The following is an 18,842-nucleotide window of genomic DNA, read 5'->3' as shown; positions in this document are numbered from 1 at the left end:
CTCTTTAAAGACCTTATCCCAAATGCAGTCCCATTCTGAGGTCCTGGGGGTTAGGACTTCAGCATATGAACTTGAGGGGGGCACAATAACAACTTCCGTGTATAAAATGGTCTATGTTGTGTGATATAAATGCCTTTGACCCTGACAACCAGAAGTTTCAACCACTTCCTTCTCTAAGTGCTTTTTCGTCACCTCCCTGCAGAGAAGTACCATCCCTGTGACAATGCAGATAAGTTTTTCTGTGACTAAACCATAGTTCTGATTCAAACAGTGCTACCAGCAATATCAACTGTGTTATCATTTTTATCTTAGAAGATATCATGGATCTTGTTTGTAAAAATAAAGTTTAGAAAATGTTTTTACCAATTATGAATTACCAATTATCAATTAGTAAAAAGAAATTCTAGATTTTTTTTAAAATTTATGGAGACCAATAACATCTTAAATTATCATCATTATATATTGGGCACTTAAAATTGCATAACCTCTAGTCAAGATAGAGCCCAGCATAATTTAACCTGGCCCCTCAGAATATGGCACAATTCCTGGTCATTCCATGTGGACATTCAAAATGACCTGACAAGAGGCAGTTCAGATGTGTATAGTTACATCAGTCTACAGGCTATCATCATGGGGTGCCTACTGGTTTCACATGTTGTGTTATCATGCCAGGTGCGTTATGTGCATTAAATCATTTATCCCTTCAAAATCCCTGCAACAGAGATATTATTGTCTCTGTTTTACCAGTAAGTAAATAGAACATTAGAGAGATTAACTAAATTGCCTAAGGTCACACAGCTCACAGATGGTCAAGACAAATCTTAGACGTGAACCTAGTCCCATCTGACTCCAGAACCTTTTTTCGCCACCATATCTTGCTTCTTTGACTTCTTAAGACATGTAACAGTGACCTCTCAGTGGCTCAGTACACTTTTCCTGGGCCATAAAAAATTCCAATCTGGTTCTATCAATTGTTAGTTTTGAGAAATAAAATAACAGCAGCATCTTTGCTTCTATTTCTTAGCTGTAAAATAAATCATGAGGTATTCATCATCAGAAATAAAGTCTACATCTGTCTTTGGGTGGTGATGTATATTAAGGTTATGTAAAACAACAATGGATACATTTATTCTTCATAGAAAATGTTAGTTATACCGAGTAAACCTACTTAGTAATTCCAAGCTGCCTTGTAACATCTCCGAGATTGCAGTCTCGTGTTCCTACAAAACTCTTATTTCATTGTTTAGTTTTGTCTGTTTTGTGCTCTGGCTTCCCAGTCAAGACTGTAAATGTGTTGAGGGCAGGAACTCTTTCTTCTCCTTCTTTGTACCATCCTCAGTGCTAAGTGCAGCGCCTTGCACAGAGCACGTGCTCACTAACATTTAATGACCGGCTTTAAAGTCTTCACAAAATGACTACCAAGAGAAGCTCACTGGCGGACTTGATAAAGAACTTCACAATTGTGTAACAGGGTGGCTAAGAAATCCCTCAAACTGGCCATGCTGAGACAGCTTGCTCAGTTCTGTGAGGTCAGATGTGTACTTTCCAGACCTTGATTTATAAATCTTATATGATGATGCTGGTGAGGCATATTTTTGTAAAAGTTGTGCAATTCTCTTTTTTTATGCAAAGTATGAGCTGTAAGAAATCTTACCAGGTATTATTTGGGGCCCCCAAAGGCAGTCCTAAATAGAGCAGGATTTTACCTGGGGCCCTCATCAACGGCCTGAGAGAAGCCGACTGAAGCACCGAGTCAGTCCAAGGCTACCAGTCTAGCTAGAATTGCCTTCCTCCTTCCTCCTGTTGCTCGGTTATCTTCTTTCTTAGCAGGACCCCATTCTTTTGGCTGAAAAGTACATTAATGAACTCATACCAATAGGCAAAAGCAGGATAGTTCAGATCACCAGCACAGACCTGCTCCACTCATCAGCCATGCTGTGCAGGCATCCCACATACAAAGTAGAGGCACAGATGTTAGCTCGGGGCTAGGCTTCCTCAAGCAAAAAAAAAAAAAAGGAAGAAGAAGAAGATTGGCAATGGATATTAGCTCAGGGCAAATCTTCCTCACAAAAAAAGAAAATTAACAATAACTCAAAGAAACATATGGGCATCCTTCGGCACTTAAGGCTGAGCCTCAGGGCCCCTCAGTGAAAAATAATAGAAACCCCAATGCCAGATAAAGAGATCATTCTCAAAGGAAAGCATTGTCTTCAAAAGATTGAGCCAATAGTGAGAACATAATTAGATGGATACTGGTACATCCAGTCCTCAGGAAAAAGGTAATCTTCAGTGAGCCTGCTAAAATGAACAGAGCCTTTCTTTAGTCTGGCATCTCCTTTCAGTTCAGGACATCTGTCAGCAAGCCTTCCCTAGGTCCTTCTATTTGTCCCAGAGTGACTCTGGGCACCTCTTCTTAAGCTTTCTTCACCTTTGAGAACTAAGAAAACTACAAAACTGCTTGACCTGTGGAGAAAAGGCTTTAAGAACGGCTAATAGATGAGACGAGCTTATGGACTTACTGATCCTTTAAGGAGACACAGATACTTTGATGTGGAGTTTGAGAAAGTTTAGAAAGCGGACAAACTCTAGGCAGCTCTCTCTGACACGTTCAATAGCTTAAGCCATCCTGCAGCTGGAACGAAGCTCTTAGTCCTTTGCCTAGGGAGGCTTTATCTGCACCACATCTCCAGGTAGGGTATAAATGCACTGACACCTAGAAGCAGAAGCAGAGATGGAGGGCAAGGAGCTACTAACCCTCAAGGAAAGGTTCTTTCTGTTAAAACGCCTCTAAATCTGAGTTATCTTTTCTCAGAAGACACAGGTTTGCAGAAGACACTGATTTAGACTAAGGAAGAAAGCCATGAATTTGGATAAGCGAAACAAGCATAAATAAGAACAAAAAAGTAAAATCTAGGCACGAAGTACGGTGGAAGATAAAGCCTAGACTATCTAAGCCACCACTAGTGATGCTTGCAAGTGCATGGTTCTAGCATAAACTCAGTGTACAGCCTAGTACAGAGTGTTCCTCCAAAACAGCAACTCTAGAAAGTGAAACAGGACGGTAAGGCTCCAGAAAAAGTGAGTCACATCAAAGCCGTCACTGCACAGCTAACTCACCCCTTTCATCGGGGCAGAAAGTACTCCATATTAGCCACAACTTCCATGATCTCATTAGCAAAGATATTGAGAATCTGCTCCTCCTCTAGGAGGAAAGATTGAAATTGTGCCACAAATTATTTCACCCAGAACATTTCAGTCTGATTGGATGGGTGTAGGGAAAAGAATCTATCTCCCCATGGTAGTTTCCTTAAGTCGTGTTGTTGGGAGGGTACTTATGTGATGGGAATTGGGGTGCCTCCTGATATTTACTAGTTCATAGAAAGGCCTAACCGTAGAGATTCTGAAGATTTGGAGAATGGTTGAGACACTTGCATTGCAAGTGAGCATCTTGGCCAAAAGGCAATTATGCGCTTACACAAACTAAATGTTCAGGGGTGGATCTGGTCTGGGGCATAGATAGATTCAGGACTCAAATAATATGATCAGGATGTGGCTTTTTTTCCTGAATTAGGCCTGCCTGCCCCAGTCTCAAGTCCCACAACATGACGGCATTGGCATCACAGATCTCTCAGCCTTTCAGGGGGCCCATCCCAGCACACGGGAGCAAGAGTCCTGTTCCCAGTAAAAATCTCAGAGCATCTGATGGGGTCACATGTTCATCTTCAAACCTAGACTGTGCCTGGACCACGTGGAGTCAGGGGATGGAATCAGACACACCAAAGCCAAGTGGACTGAGTTAGAAAAAGAGGAATTCCAGCTATGATTATCATAGGAAGAAATAGTGAACATTGAGTGACAGAAACAACAAATGCTCACTATACTTAGTGAGAGGTCTTGAAGCTGGTGTTTGCAGAAACCTTTTGTCTTAGCTTAGATTTCCCCCAGGAAACAAAGCCTGAGGAAAAGACTTGCACGTGGGTCATTAATTTACAGAGATGAATCCAAGAAACAGTTGGGAGCGGGAAAGAGTTAAAAGGAAAGGAGGAAAAAATGAATGCTAGGTATACTACAGAGTTGGTAGGAGGAGAAATACAGAAGGGAGCATTTATTGACCAACTACCACCCTCCATTGGTCAAGGATTGCCCATGTGTGTTAATTCTCAGTTCCAGATTTGTACATGCCTGCGAACAGCCCAGTGGTTTCCTGCAGGTCCTGCACTGCCAAGACAGAAAATGGAGGCAAAAAGAGGGAGATAGACCGTGTAGCTGGTTTCCATGGTAATAGCTGGAGCAAAAGGTAGGGCAAGAGGATGGGGCACAAGAGTTGGCCTATGCAACTTTCCTCTTGGATACTAAAATTGTTTTGTTTTGTTTTGCTATTGTCGTAGATTAATTTTTCACCAAAAATAACCTGTAAAGAAAAAATGTCACAGGACTAGGCATATAATTATATGAGGAACAGTAGGCAAAGACTTGGGCTTGAATCCTTACTCTGCCACCAGCAGAGTCATTTAGAGCAAGTGGATTAATCTCTTTGACTATCCTCAGTAGAACACAGATGTCAATAATGCCTACTTTATGTGGTCTGGGGGAGTATTATTAGCATATAAAGTCATACTGTCACTTTATTTAAAATGTTATTTTCATTTCTACTATTCTTAATAACACACAAAAGGGGCTCCATACATTTTAAATTGTTCGTACAAACTAAACGGGCTTTTATAAGGGGCCCTTCTAACCACTTCTGCTTCCCTTCAGTTTATGAGGCAATTCATGGTGTTTAAAACAACATCTAATTCACTGCAGAATTGAACGGTGTCCCACACCAACATAAAAGAAAAGTTACAAAATGCCACTGAAACTGCTGCAGGATACACCATCAAGATTTCCCCCCCACAGTCTAGTTTCTCGAAAATGTGTCACCATCATCTTTTAAAATCCACTTAACAATCTACAAGGGAGAGATTATTATATGTCCAGCCATGTGGTAATGCAGTTTCCAGGAATCGAGAAAAATATATATATAATACATTTGTTATCATTGACAGCAGCCCATATGCCTGAGCATTTGCTTTCCACAGTTTCTGAGAAACATGCTGGAAAAAAAAAAATGCTGAACCCAAACATGATCCCAGATCCCTGACACGACACTGTAGCCAGGACCTCTAGCCATGCAGTTTACCCCTCCGGCCCTAAGACAACACTGTGCCACCCCCAGACTTCCATCTTACTCCCACATGGTTTGGTCTCTCTGTGTTGCTCTGCAGAAGCCTTCTCTCAGGTGCTGAGCATCACTGCATCAGTCTCGCTACCCTCTTTCTTTGGCAGATCCTAGCTTCTTAGGGACTAAAGGCAGGAAGTCACCTCTTCTGTCTGACTTTAACTTTCTCCTTCAACCTGGCTTTAATACTAAAGTGATTCAAATATTTTTAGCAGAAAAACCAACCCATCCCTGGGAAAGAGTGGGCAGAGATGGTCTATACCACACTCCAGACTCCTGTGAGAGAAACCTTTAAGCACCCAAACTACCTCAACCTCTACCTCAGATGACACCCTTCAATACTGCTAAAGCCAATTGCCCAAAAGCAATTTGATTACAAGTCAATCTCTGCCGGTGTTTTGGAAAATGTCTATGGAAACAATTCCCTCTTTGAGCTATCCCCATCCATCCCCAAAGGGGGAATTTCATGGATGTCACACAGCCTATATTTTAAGTCAGGCCATCAAAATGTACTCTTCAAATAGGATGAAATCTAACCAGTTGTTCTTCCATGATGTACTAAAAGGTAAACAGACAAACTTCTATGCAGGTGGGAAAGAAACCAACAGGTAAGTCATTCCTGTAAAAATTTCTTAGCTCAAATTTTAAGAAGAGAGAAATGCTGGGGATGATAGGAAGGATAGGCAAAGGCATAATTGAGATGACGCTATAAGGAGCAAACTCGGAGCTGGCCAGGTGGCGCAGCGGTTTAGTTCGCACTTCTGCTTCTCAGCAGCCCAGGGTTCGCCGGTTTGGATCCCGGGTGCAGACATGGCACCGCTTGACAAGCCATGCTGTGGTAGGCGTCCCACATATAAAGTAGAGCAAGATGGGCACGATGTCAGCTCAGGGCCAGTCTTCCTCAGCAAAAAGAGGAGGATTGGCAGTAGTTAGCTCAGGGCTAATCTTCCTCAAAACAATAAATAAATAAATAAATAAATAAATAAATAAATAAATAAAGGAGCAAACTCTAATGCATAGCGGGAGGGGAGGGTGACCCTCAGGTCACATACATGAGGACAGATCGGGACTGGGGTGGACTGGAGAAGAGTATATGTCCTTATAATGAGAGAAGCAGCTACCCAGCTTCTGCCACTTATGGCCACAGGGGTATGCTGGCCCAATGTTGCCAGGTTTGTCTCTATAATTTCAAGTATGGTTATTCTAAGTCTCACAGTTCAAATTCTTGAGAGAGAAAATATCATCGACCAACCCAGCCTAAGGACTGATTCTTCTGGGATCAGGTGCCTACACCTAGTCCAACCAATTTTGTCTCGGGGACCCATGGAGGGCCGGATCGCACAATCTATTGTCTACCCTGGAGGAACTTGGAAAGGGCAACCTGATTCATGAAAAGGGGTTGTGGGAAGGACTAGTGCAGCAAAGCCTGCCTTCACAGACCTAAAGGACAAATGATAGACTCATGACAGCTGTGCAATGATTTCTACTGGGAAACAGAATCTTCTCCACAATCCCTCTGTGCATAGACAGTGCTGCATTGCATTCGCCACTCTGATCCTGCCCTGCTTGTTTAAGCCAAGGTGGGCACAGAGTGTAAATAATGAGGCTGCATCCTTGCTTCTCTATACTGTTATTAAGGATGAACAGACTTGGAAAAGAGGAAGCTGCCTCAGAAGCATGAAAGATGACTCCAAAATATACAATGCCACCAAAACATTATTGTCACATTCAGAATATCAGGTTTGCATCAGGAGAGATGTTTTTCTTCAAACTACAGCAGCGTGTATGTGAGAATGTTCTGCTGCAAAGTGAACATGAACAATGTCCCCAAGAGAGCAATGAAGCTCTCAGCCATGGACAGCCGACCTACTGCAGCATCTTTGTAGACTCTTAGCTTGGGAAGCTGAGGCCAGGGCCTGGGGCAGGTGCATTTTGGTGAGGAAAAGGATAGGGAAGACTTTGGAGTTGTGCCTCCCAGAAACAGTATAATCAGGATCTCACTTCATAGATCGGGAAACTGGAGCCCAGTGAGATTTAGAGTCTAGTGTCTTTAAATAGAACACGGGCTTTACTTCCAGTCCAGGGCTCTTCAAATGTTTATAGCAGGCTCTGGTTTGAGGTGGAAGAACCAGAGAGAATATGGCACTTGCCTATAAAAGCTACATCTTTCTGTAGTCGACTTCCAAACGAAAGACATTTTCGCTTGTCAAAAGTGGGCAGTCGGTGCTTTGAAATACAATGACTGAAGGGCAATGCTCCTTGACTTGACAGAGCCTGTTTATAATTACAGCATTAGCACACACACACTTTAATTAAAAATCTTGAAAAGGACCTTAGCTGTGTTACGAGACCTATACCAAAATCCTGTCTGAGGAGTCACTTTCTAGCCAAACTCTTATTTTCAGAGGCCAGCCCTAAAAATTTCTTAGATTTATTCTCTGATCAATAATGACTCTTCGGCAATATCTGAAAGAGAAAAAGCCAAAGGTACCTCACTCAAGCCTGATCATATAACACTGTTCTATCCCTACTCCGACAAGCTGCGGTTGAGGGGCAGGGCCGTCGAGCCCGGTGACTGTCCACCTTGCAGAAACTTGGAGGGGGGGCACTATAGTGGTCCAAAAGATCGTCTGGCCCAGCTCTGTCATTTTACACATAAAAAATGGAGACTTAGAGAGGTGATTGTCCAGGGCCAATCCAGTGGCAGGAGGGCTGGGACATACTAATAGCCACTCTAGATAATCACTGCTCAGGAAAATGAGCTGCTCAGTCAATTGAAAAAGAGATATAATTTTGAAATTACAAATATCATTCTCTATTACTTCCCTGGTTGTGCTCCTGAAAACACCAGTTTTCTAGATACTTGATTTAATAAATAGAGAAAGGAAGAAAGAAAGAGAGAGAAAAGAAAGTAAATGAGTTCATCCAGAGCACATAAGCATGAGAAATACTACATACCATATTCCCTTCTTGGAGATTCACGTCACACGCTAGGGAATCTGAGAAAGAAGCCCAGCAGGAAAGAAATCTGTTTAACTCAAAGCTCTTTTTCCAAGTCACATCTATTAACATCCTACAGACCCGGTGTGCTAGGAAACGTACGTTGGGACATCCTAGCTTAGTGAGAAGGGAAATGAACTTCAAAATAATTGGGCTGGAAAGTAAAGAAATTGAAACAGTCTGGTTCATGTCAAGCAAGAGTTCGGAAATGGCACCATGTCATCTTCAGTTTCTTCCCCTGGGTCTTTTACACTTGGAACTTGGAAAGAAATGGAAGATAAAGGTGTCCTTCAGCAGCAAAGATAAAGAGAATAAATCTTTTTCTTTAATTTAGCATTAAAGGTTTGTGTAAAGGAGTAAAAACACAGACCCACTCTTCTCCGTAGGTATTTGAGTCCCTACTAGAAATGTAATGCTTAGAATTGTATTTCCGCACATTTATAACTTCTTTACCGTGAACTACCGTGATGTTCTTTTCCTTCAAAGCTGGTAAAGTTACATTCCTACCCAGAAAATGTGAGGAAATCGCATTTGACCTGTAAATAAACTAATTTGAAAAGTTTTTTTAAAATATTAGAGACTTCAAAAAAAAGATTGGGTGTGAAAACTCCAAAAGTTCCAAAAAAATTCCAAAGTGTGAAAACGCGAAATTTTTATACTCAAATGAGTCAAAATAGATGAACAGAATGCTTCCAAACTTTCTAAAAATATGCACCTTCAGGCAATAAAAAAAAATCAATCTAAAGGGTCATTTATTTCAAGAACCTAAAAGCCCGACTTAGCACTCCCGTGATCCCCCACAGCTGACTGGATCTGGGAAAGCAGGGCTGAAGAAAGGTCATTCATACTCCTCTCTAACCCCTTAATGATATGTTTAGCCAGGCTAATTTTAGACCTGTCGGAAGCTTTTGATTCAGTTAACCATACGGTGTTGGTGACAAGACTGTGGTCAATGGCAGGTGTGGGCTGAGCTCCTTTTGAAATCAGTTGGTGAGTTCATTCCTGGAAGAAAGATGTCAATACACAGTTACAGGGAACTGCTCATGATCCACACACATCTCCTAGGAGGTCTTTTCTCTCCTCCCTAAGTACCCAACATGGGCAAGAGATCCTGGGAACCATCAGTGGAGGCAATAACATCTTGCTGATCCTCATCTCATTATAGTCTTTTCTACTGATCCATTCAACCTGTCTTAGCCTTTGGCTTGGCTTATAGTTATTTTGGTTTGAGCAGGAAGTAGCTGGCTTCAACTCAACCTGGATAGGCTGAGGTTATGATCCTCAGTCCTAGGAAATGCTTTACAGATATCAGAGGTGGATCTGTATCATAGCTATTCAGGGATAGAGGCTGACTGACTGGTCTTTTAACAGGTGCTTGAGCATGGACAAGAAAAGTCTCTTTTTTCTTGGATCCAGAGAGGCATGTGCCTACACCAGCTTCCCAAAAAAGGCATCATTACATTTAGCCACCCCTCTGGTTCATATAAGTTTCACCACAGTAATATCTACCCTTTTCTCTACTTTGCTAGATTTTACAGTGGAATTTCATTACCCTACTATTCATTAAAGGGAATTTCTTTAGCCCTTTGAGTTTTCGTACCAATCAGTTCAAATGCTTTCCAGCCTCTCAGGCTTACCATGAATGGATATTTGATGCAGTGTGTGTGTCTGCTCTATATGTGCTCCATAAATCTTTCTATAGCAAAGAAAACATCAATGTTATGCTCAAGAACTCAACAGCCTGAATGAAGAGGAAAACGTCTTTAGTACTGTCTCTTACTAGATTTCAACAAATTCTGATGCTGTAAGGGAACTCAGGGCTAACTCATTTTCACCCTTTCATTTTATAGAATGGGAAAGCAAGACTTCAGTTTTCTCAATGGACATACTAATTCAGCAGAACCAGAAGATTTCCATGGAGCAAGAAATCTAACATGATCTTTCTAAACTTTATCAATCATTCACGGTCCTCACCAAGGGTCATATAGTGTGGAGAACAGGAGGAAGACAAGGGAGATAGGAAAGAGACAAAGGGTGAAAAAATTAAATGAGAAAAAGAAAGTCAGTTAGTGGCTTCCTGTGATTTTCTCATTATCACCCTTTCTTTCCAACTATTTTTTAAATTTTCTCTTTAGCCTCATCAGATAATCCAGATATCATCAAGTTTCACTGGAAATCCTTGGTCACCCATATGCAGGGGACAAAAGAGGAAGAGACAAGTATATATAAGTAAACCCTATTTTTCAGCTTTCGGACTATAGATGCCTCAATGGTTAATATTGAAACTGTGGATTTTAAATGCTCATTTCATTTGGTTGTCAGTCATCTACAGAACATCTGCCATGAGCTAAGAATTCTGCTGTACACTCTAAGAGACATGAGTATGAAGGAGACATAGTCTTGCCTCTAAAAATTTACAAGTTAATAAGAGAGAGGGAATATATTCCTCCTGGTTGCAAAATTCTAAGACATTTCACACTAACAATCATAACACAGAGAAGAATCAGATAGGGGCCCTAAGAGAAATTCAACCTGAGTGTTATGGGAGTCCAAGAAGGAGTATGTCATTTCTCAGTGGCAGGAGCCAAGAAATCTTCATCAAAGTGGTGGGATCTTGAGCTGGGGCTTGGAGGGTAGAAAAGACTTAAACTGTAAGAGGATACTGAAGAGTAAGCCTCCTGAGAAAAAGGAAACGGCTCAAAGGCACAAGAATAAAGATCTGCTTGGGAAAGAGCAAGTGGACCAGCTTGGCTATAGCATGGGATAGATAAATGACAAGAAATGCACAGCTGGAAAATTTTGTTGGAAGCCAAATTGCAGAGCATCTAAAATGATGAACCAGAAAGCTTGGTCTCAATTCTCTAGGTAATGTACAGACACTGAAAATTTTTTGAGGGCTGGCCTTTAGGTAGATCAACCGGCCACAATGAATTGGAGTGAAAGACACTAGAGGAAGGGATCAGCATCTCAGGATGAGCTAAATGAGTGTAAAAGCACCCGCAGTGAGAATGGAAAGGAGGCAGATTCACTAGGCATTGAGGATGCAGAAAGGGCAGGAATAATTTGGGGTGAAGGTTGAAGGAGCATTTCCTAGGGTACTTGTGATGAAAACAAAATTCCACTCTGTCAAATGGATGCCTGGAAGCATGAGATTTTGAACTTACTACTGAGATGGTTTTACCACTGCCTGATATTGGTTGGTTGGTTGAATAATTTTGCTTGTTGTAGGTTAAGGATATATGTGGGTTTTTTTTTTTATTGTATTGTCCCTTCTGTGTCTTTTATGGTCTAGAAAGACCAGAATAAACAAACAGACATTAGATATCACAAACCCAGACCAAAGATCAGAGGAGGTCTCATCATCTCCTTCTTGGTGTGTAAATACAGCAAGAAATACATAGTGGTGGACGCATGGCTATTAATATAAAGGAGACAATCTATTACAAACTGTCCAAATCAATAATTATACTTTACCATGTCCCTCCTATGTGTCAAATTATATTCCTGTCCCCATCCATTTTTATATCAGAGATTCTTTTTAAAAATTGACTTCATTGAATTGGTAAAGAACTTGCTTATGGAAGGTCTTCTATTAATAAGGGTGCAATCTTCACAGTCTCTACCACTTATTCACTGAGCAGCCTCAATCACCTAGTCAGATGCTATACAACTTGGGGGCAGATAATAATCGCCCTTTCACCTTATTTAGCTACTAATGCAAACACATTGTGACCATCTTCTTCAGACAGTCTTCCCAGATAAACTAGAAGAGACCTGACTCCATGTCATTCTCAGAGAGCTCTCTATCTGATTTTGATTTTATTTTTTCCTGCACTCATTCTTCTGGCTACCCACCCCCTACCTCAGCAAACATTTAGTGAGCACTTGGTATATGCCCAGCACTGGGCGCAGGGATGCAGATTCAAAGATAAAAGGCAACAATCCTTCACTTTGTGTAAATATTAATGTAAGGAACTCATTTGCCCTCTGGAACACCTCACCTTGAAGACAGGAACCATCTCTACCTAAACTTGGTGTCATCTAAACATTAGCTCTCCATAGTGGTTAAGCACGTGGACTGCGGAGCCCTAGAGTAGGAGGGTGGCCAGTGCCAGCTGGGCACGTACCAGCCGTGAACCTGGTGAGTTATTTAAACTTCTGAGTCTCAGTTTCCTCCTCTGTAAAATGGGCGTGATAATACTAGTATCTACCTCATAGGGTGGGCTCTGGTAAGAATTAAATGAGACAATTAATGCAAGGAGTTTAGGAGAGCACCTGCTGTACACTAGAAAACATGATAAAAACGATCATTAATTGTATTTTTTTTTAGGGAGGGGCTGTTCTAAAGGGATGTCCATTGGGGGAAATAACAGTTCAGGGTGGCAGCGGCTTCTCAGTGTCTGGGCAGTTACAGAGCGAGGAGAGAAATCTTCGTTCAGTAGCGAAGTGGTTTTATTTCCTGTCCAAAATGCGAGCATCCCTCTCTTCCTGTTTGGTGTAATTGACCATGTGAGCCAGGGCTTGAGAGCTCGCCCTACAGGCCTTCCCGTCTCCAACTTAAGGTTTCTTTTACCAATTTCCACACAGTCCCTAGTCTTCCTTGGCCCCTAAATCTTGGATCATCTCTTTTTTTTTTGAGGAAGGTTAGCCCTGAGCTAACATCTGCTGCCAATCCTCCTCTTTTTGCTGAGGAAGACTGGCCCTGAGCTAACATCCATGCCCATCTTCCTCTATTTTATATGTGGGACACCTACCACGGCATGGCTTGCCAAGCAGATGCCATGTCCGGACCCGGGATCCGAGCCAGCGAAGCCCAGGCAGCTAAAGTGGAACTTGGGCACTTAACCGCTGCACCACCGGGCCGGCCCCCATTAATTGTATTAATGTCTGACCCATGATCAGTCTGCAAATGGCCACCAGTAGCTGTAATGGTGACTGTCCTTTAAGCAAGGAAGAATATACTTAAAAGAGTTGCTAGCACTTCAGAGAAAGGTCTAGGAGGCAATGTCCATTTCAGTTTGCATGTCACAAGAACAATTCTTCTTTAGCCTGTATGTCATGTTTTCTGTTTTCTTTCTCTCATTTTCTTATACCAGAAAATTTTATCTGTTCCCGATGTTCGTTCCCTATTTAAACACACAGCATTCAGTTGGTGAAGCCAGAAGTTCTCTGCCAATGCTGTCACCACCCAGGTCTGTGGTGCTGAAGGCCCAATCTGAAGCAAGAAGTGACACAAAACCACTGCTGCTCCATCCAGAGAGAGTTGCTGGTATGCAAGGCGGGTTGCAGGATTGAGCCCCCAGTGAGGAATAAGTAACAGAAACCATAGAAGGCAAATAAAATAGAAATGTGTTTCTCATGCAAACACTCAGAGCAGTTAAAACTAAAATAAAGGAAAGAATGAAATAAAATAGAAAATTGTGGAGGGGATTTGGTGAAACACTTTAAAATCAAAGACCATGCTTTCCTTTCCTTATTCTGTGAGATGCTAGATCACTGCTTAGATGAATTTACAGCTGTTTCCAACATTTATGTGAAACACAACAAAGAGCTGGACTCTGGTTGCTGAGCAGGCTATACCCCAGGAGGTCGGAATGCATCACTAATTAAAGGGAGGCTGCAGATATTGGTAATCTGGGAGCTGCAGGCACCCCATACATGTACCTCTCCGAGCCAGAGCAGGTTGCATCTAATAAGGTTTTCAAGGTGACTCTGTATTTCTTCAATGCTCCTCACCCTCAACTTCCTCACAGGCATTTCTAGCCAGTTACTCCACATTCCAGGGAAGGCATGATCTCCTTCAAACACCATGCCTATTTCTCGAACATTATCCGCAGAAACAAATTTAGCTTTGTACATTACATCATCACCTCACTGCAGATTACAGACCCAGAAACTATCTCCCACATGGACTAAGGTGATCCGGGGAGCCTGGGGCACCATTCTGTCCAAATTGGAAGGGGGCAGAGCTTCTTGCTGAGCAGATGGTCTTGAGCCCAGCAGATCTAGGAATTCCATTTTATTTTTGCCTTTAAACATGCAGATAGGAATATCAGACCCAGAAGCTTTCCGTGCTGCACAATTTATGCTAGCTCATTACCTCCTGCTACACTCCAAGGCTCTGTAACGGAAATTGGCTCTGATTTCTGAGATGGGCATTACATCATAGTCTTCTTTTAGCACATTATGTCATCCCTGCTGAGACCCATTATCTAGGGTTGGCTCAGCAGTAGCGATTTTTGTGGGCCGACTGCAGCGTTCCCAAAGAACTGCTGGGAACCACAGATTGCAATCTAAAACATTTATCTTCTAAAAAACTGAAAATGGAGAAAGATGTTCACATCGGACCCCATTTATTTTCCTTAACCCTCTGCTGTCTGAGAGCCTTTTAGAGTACATTGCGGCAAATGCCAATGAGCATGTGCGGAGCCTGTGCAGAGACGATCATCTCGAGATAACCACTGCTAAGGGTGCCTGGAATATCGCTCCTCATCGAGGGCTGATATACTCTACACTTGCCATGATTCTGTCTCAAGGGATGTTACGAAATGCTTAAAAGGAGTCACCTTGCATGCTCACAGTGACAACGAGCACCCTGCCTAATTCTTGGCTTATTTAAGAAAAAAATTTCTTCTCATGATCTGTTTATACAGATATAAATAAAAACTATGTACATACATGTAGTTTTTATTTATATATATATGTATTTATATATACACGCTTATCCTCCTAACCATGTTGCAGTCACAAAGGCAAACTTCTAGAAGATTTGTATTAGAAATAATTTTATGCAGAGAACTGAGCTGATATTATCTCTTCTCACTTCAATCATGAAATTAGAAGCCCGTTCTGTATCTCTCCATCCTAGGCAGGATTAGAAACCATTGCACAGAGGGAATAGACGGGAGCTCTCAGGATGAAGCAAAGATATTCCCAGACCCTTGAGAATCCCCATACCTCTCTCATCACAAAAGCATAAATATGATAATAAAAAAAGTCTCTACATCCCGAAATGAGATGAGATACATTCAACCATGGCTAAATTACAATCCCCCTTACCCACCGACTAATGAGACTCATTGGGAGGGAAGTAAGTGCTGGGGGAGGGGTTAGAAAGGAGGCTATGATATTCCCTTCCCCCATCCAATCATGCTGCATTTTGTTTTTCCACGGATTTTTTTTAACCGTGAATACTTTTATGCTCTCAGTTTCTTTTTGTGGCTCTCAAATGGCAGCCGCATCCAAACAAACAACTTCATAATTAAAATGGAGGTAAGTAAAGCTATCATTTGGCCCCATCCCAGAGCCTTGCTCCTACTTCCACCCTCAGTGATTTTCCATCATGTTCTTTTCTAGCGCTCTCCTCTACACCCAGTGGATCATAACGCAAGATGGCAGCCTTCATCCTTCACTCAGCCCGGGGCAAGGCCATGTGAGCAGTCTGAGCATTCTAACAGGGTTTGGGACACCTGGCCCCACATTCAGGGTCTAGAAACTTCCTGGGTGACATTCAGCAACCAACTGATATCCCATCTTTAGCACCTCTTCTTTCATATTTTATGTCTGCTGCCATTTGCCACTTATCTCCTAGAGGGGACGGTGTGAGGATTGATGGTCTGATCCCACAAAGGGCTCGAGGCTTTCAGACGGGCGATGCTCTGTAAAATAGTATTACTTAATAGCTAAGGACATTTATAAGGATCCTCTTACCCTTCTCCTTCCTTTCCTTTGTCCCTTCATCTCCACCTCCTCCCTCTCACTCTAGGAATTTTATGATCAGAAGGCCAAAATGCTTTAAATCTTAATAACTACATGTGCCACTTGGGATACTGAAAGGAAACTATATATGCTCTTTATTTGACTCATTCAAAGCTTTTACTGCAGCCAAAGTAACTGCTCCACCATTTAAAAATTTCACTGAAAAGGCAAGCAGCCTTCAACATGTTAAGCTGATGTTCATGTAAGTTGTGAAATATTAAAGGACCAGGAATTCTATCCAACAATGAAATTACCTGGCCCAACCACCTCCTTTCCCTTTGGAGGAGGCAAGAATTCACATGGATTCACATCCTGAAGGATGTATGCCTCCATCTAGGTGTCGGCTGGCTAGATACCAGCTTCTGAAGATACACTGGAGAGGGGACTGAGCCTTACTTCTCTCTCTGCCTCCAGTGCCCTCTGTGTCCCAGTAGTTGTGCCTAATCCTGCAAAAAAAAGGCTTTCAGGATGCCCAGAGGTCCTCAGTCCACTCCCAATCAGGCCAACTATAGAACAGAGCCACTGTGCTCTTGCACTTGTAACAGGACAGTTACTGGCCATGAGAATCTGAGGGAGGAGTTCTTGTAGAGAAGAGGAAGCTGAACCCAAAATCTGTAGGTGGTTTCTAAGAGTAAGTACATACTAGGGGGATCACATTGCACAGTAAGAAATCAACTATTCCCTAATGGATGTCCCACAATAAAGGTGGAGAGCAGGGGTGGCCAAGTCAGAATGAGGAGATCAAGCACAGAGCTCACTGGCACCTGACATTACAATAAAACCCAGGCTTGGAGTGAGTATAGAATTCTGGGCCTGGCTTCAGCCTCCTTCGCCAACTGTCTTGGCACCAGTCACTACGCTCAGTGGCCTGACAGAGGGGAACAAAACAGTACGGACCTTTCAGGCTTTCCTAGGCAGAGGTGGGGAATTCCACAGCCTCCCACCTGCCCAGAATCACTGTCAGGATCACCTAACGCCTAGAAAAGCAGCCATTGGTCTTATCAACGATGATCTCAATCCTGCTGTCTACAGCAATGCCAGGAGACCAACTGTCCTCACCGGTTGCTCTCTGGGTGCCACCCCAGAGTCCCATTACCAGCCCCCTGGGGGCTTGTGGCATTTCCTAGGCTATAGAGCCTTCCAAACTTCTTAGAGTTAGCCCTCAACAGCTCACCTTCAGACCTGTTTGTTAGCAACAGCAAAAAATTTCTTTTCTGTAAATGTAAGTACATCATGAAGATACAGACTAGAGAAACGTCGAGGTTTACTGTTCAGACCCAAAAAGGTTCTAGAGAGAACTGCTTTATCCAGCTTTGGGGGAAAAAAATTATACAAGTTCCCTTACAATGTGAGTCCAAACTATTTCTGGTCAAGATCCTTCTTAACTTCTGGGAAGTTTGCATCCCCTTCACCTTTATTCCTGGTCCAGGCTGAGTACTTTGCCTTTCCCTTAAAATGTTTTTCCTTCCGGGAGGATTTTCTTCATGATCTCTTGTTTACCCCTTAACAAATTACTACAATAATATTAATCTAGTTAACAAAAGTACTAGATTCTCCTTAATCCTGGACAATAGAACTAGGTAGGCTCCATTCATTCATTCATTCATTCATTCAGCAAATATCTATGGAGCAGGGTCAACTGTGTGCCTATTGTTGTAAAAAGTGTTGTGGAGATGAATCAGACATGGATTCAGCTTTTCAGGCACGAGAGAGACCACAGACAAGCTATGTTAATAAATATATGACAGAGACTGCTAGATTTTCACCCAAGTTCCTCCTCATATTCCTGGGTACACAGCTAGATATACTTTCCAACTTCCTCTACTGTTAGGTGTGGCCATGTGCCTGAGGCCTGGCCAATGAAAAGTGGATGGAAACGATACCACTCCCAGTGTTGCGCCTGTGAGATCAACATGCTTCTTCCTCCTTCTGGCTGTTTGGGATGGCAAGATCACCAAACCCAGGAAGTCATGTGTTGAAGGTGGCAAAGCCTCAGACAGCCAGAATTCCTGCACGCCCCCTTGGAGGAGAGCTGCCCTTGTGGCCTATTTATGTTCAGGACTGGTACAAGAGCAAGAAATAAACTGGCATTGTGTGCGTCCATCACATGGTTGGGTCTGTTCATAACAACAGTCAGGCTGTTCTAATTAATGTAAATGTTGAAATGATTTATTGAAATGGAAAGATATTCAGAGTGTATACTAGGGTAGAACAAGTTTAAAAACCTATAGTGTGATATCACTTTTTAAAAGAATATGTATATAAAGGTACTTATACACCATGGAGAAAGTTCTAGAAGTGTGTACAACAAGGTATAGGTGTTTATCTCTGGAGGGTGATAATACAGCTATGGCTTATCTACATTTTCTGATATGAAATGATATGATTTTATAATTAAAAAATGAAATCTATGTTTAACATTAAAAAGGAAAGTATGTCTTGAGATATAAATACAAAGGCACAGCATCTCAAAGTGGATAAAGATTTCCTGAGGGAAATTAGGAAAGGCTTCTCAAACTAAGCATTTATTAATGACCCTTCCAACACTGAAAATCTATAAATTAGCTACAGCCTGAGAAATAGAACAGGTCAGTTATACAACATTCCTGGTTCCCAGCCTTTATGTATTGAGGTCTTGTCAATGGGGATCAATTCACCAGAAAGGAAGGACGAGCTAAATCTTTTACCTTTACAAAGTGCCAAAAACTAGTCTCAGTGGTTGTTTGGGGTGAGGGAGAGGAATGAAAGAGAGGGCAGTATTAAACGAGTTAGGGGAAGGAAAAAGGATCATACCTACCTTATACCTTTTTGTGCTTTTTCAATATTTTGTTATAGGCATTTATTACTTATCCCAAAAATTCAA

General features: G+C 42.1%; 1 long non-coding RNA gene across 1 annotated transcript in view; it reads left to right on the top strand.

The window, feature by feature from the left end:
- LOC111769706 (uncharacterized) overlaps nucleotides 1–18,842 on the top strand; it is a 47,878-nt gene that overhangs the window by 18,498 nt on the left and 10,538 nt on the right. Inside the window, exons 2-3 of the long non-coding RNA XR_011430498.1 lie at nucleotides 13,318–13,490; nucleotides 15,578–15,653. This is a non-coding gene — a long non-coding RNA (uncharacterized lncRNA). The remainder of the gene's footprint in view (nucleotides 1–13,317; nucleotides 13,491–15,577; nucleotides 15,654–18,842) is intronic.

Source organism: Equus caballus, chromosome 21 (assembly GCF_041296265.1).
Source record: "Equus caballus isolate H_3958 breed thoroughbred chromosome 21, TB-T2T, whole genome shotgun sequence".
NCBI lineage: Eukaryota > Metazoa > Chordata > Mammalia > Perissodactyla > Equidae > Equus > Equus caballus.
This window is presented reverse-complemented; position numbering and strand designations above follow the sequence as displayed.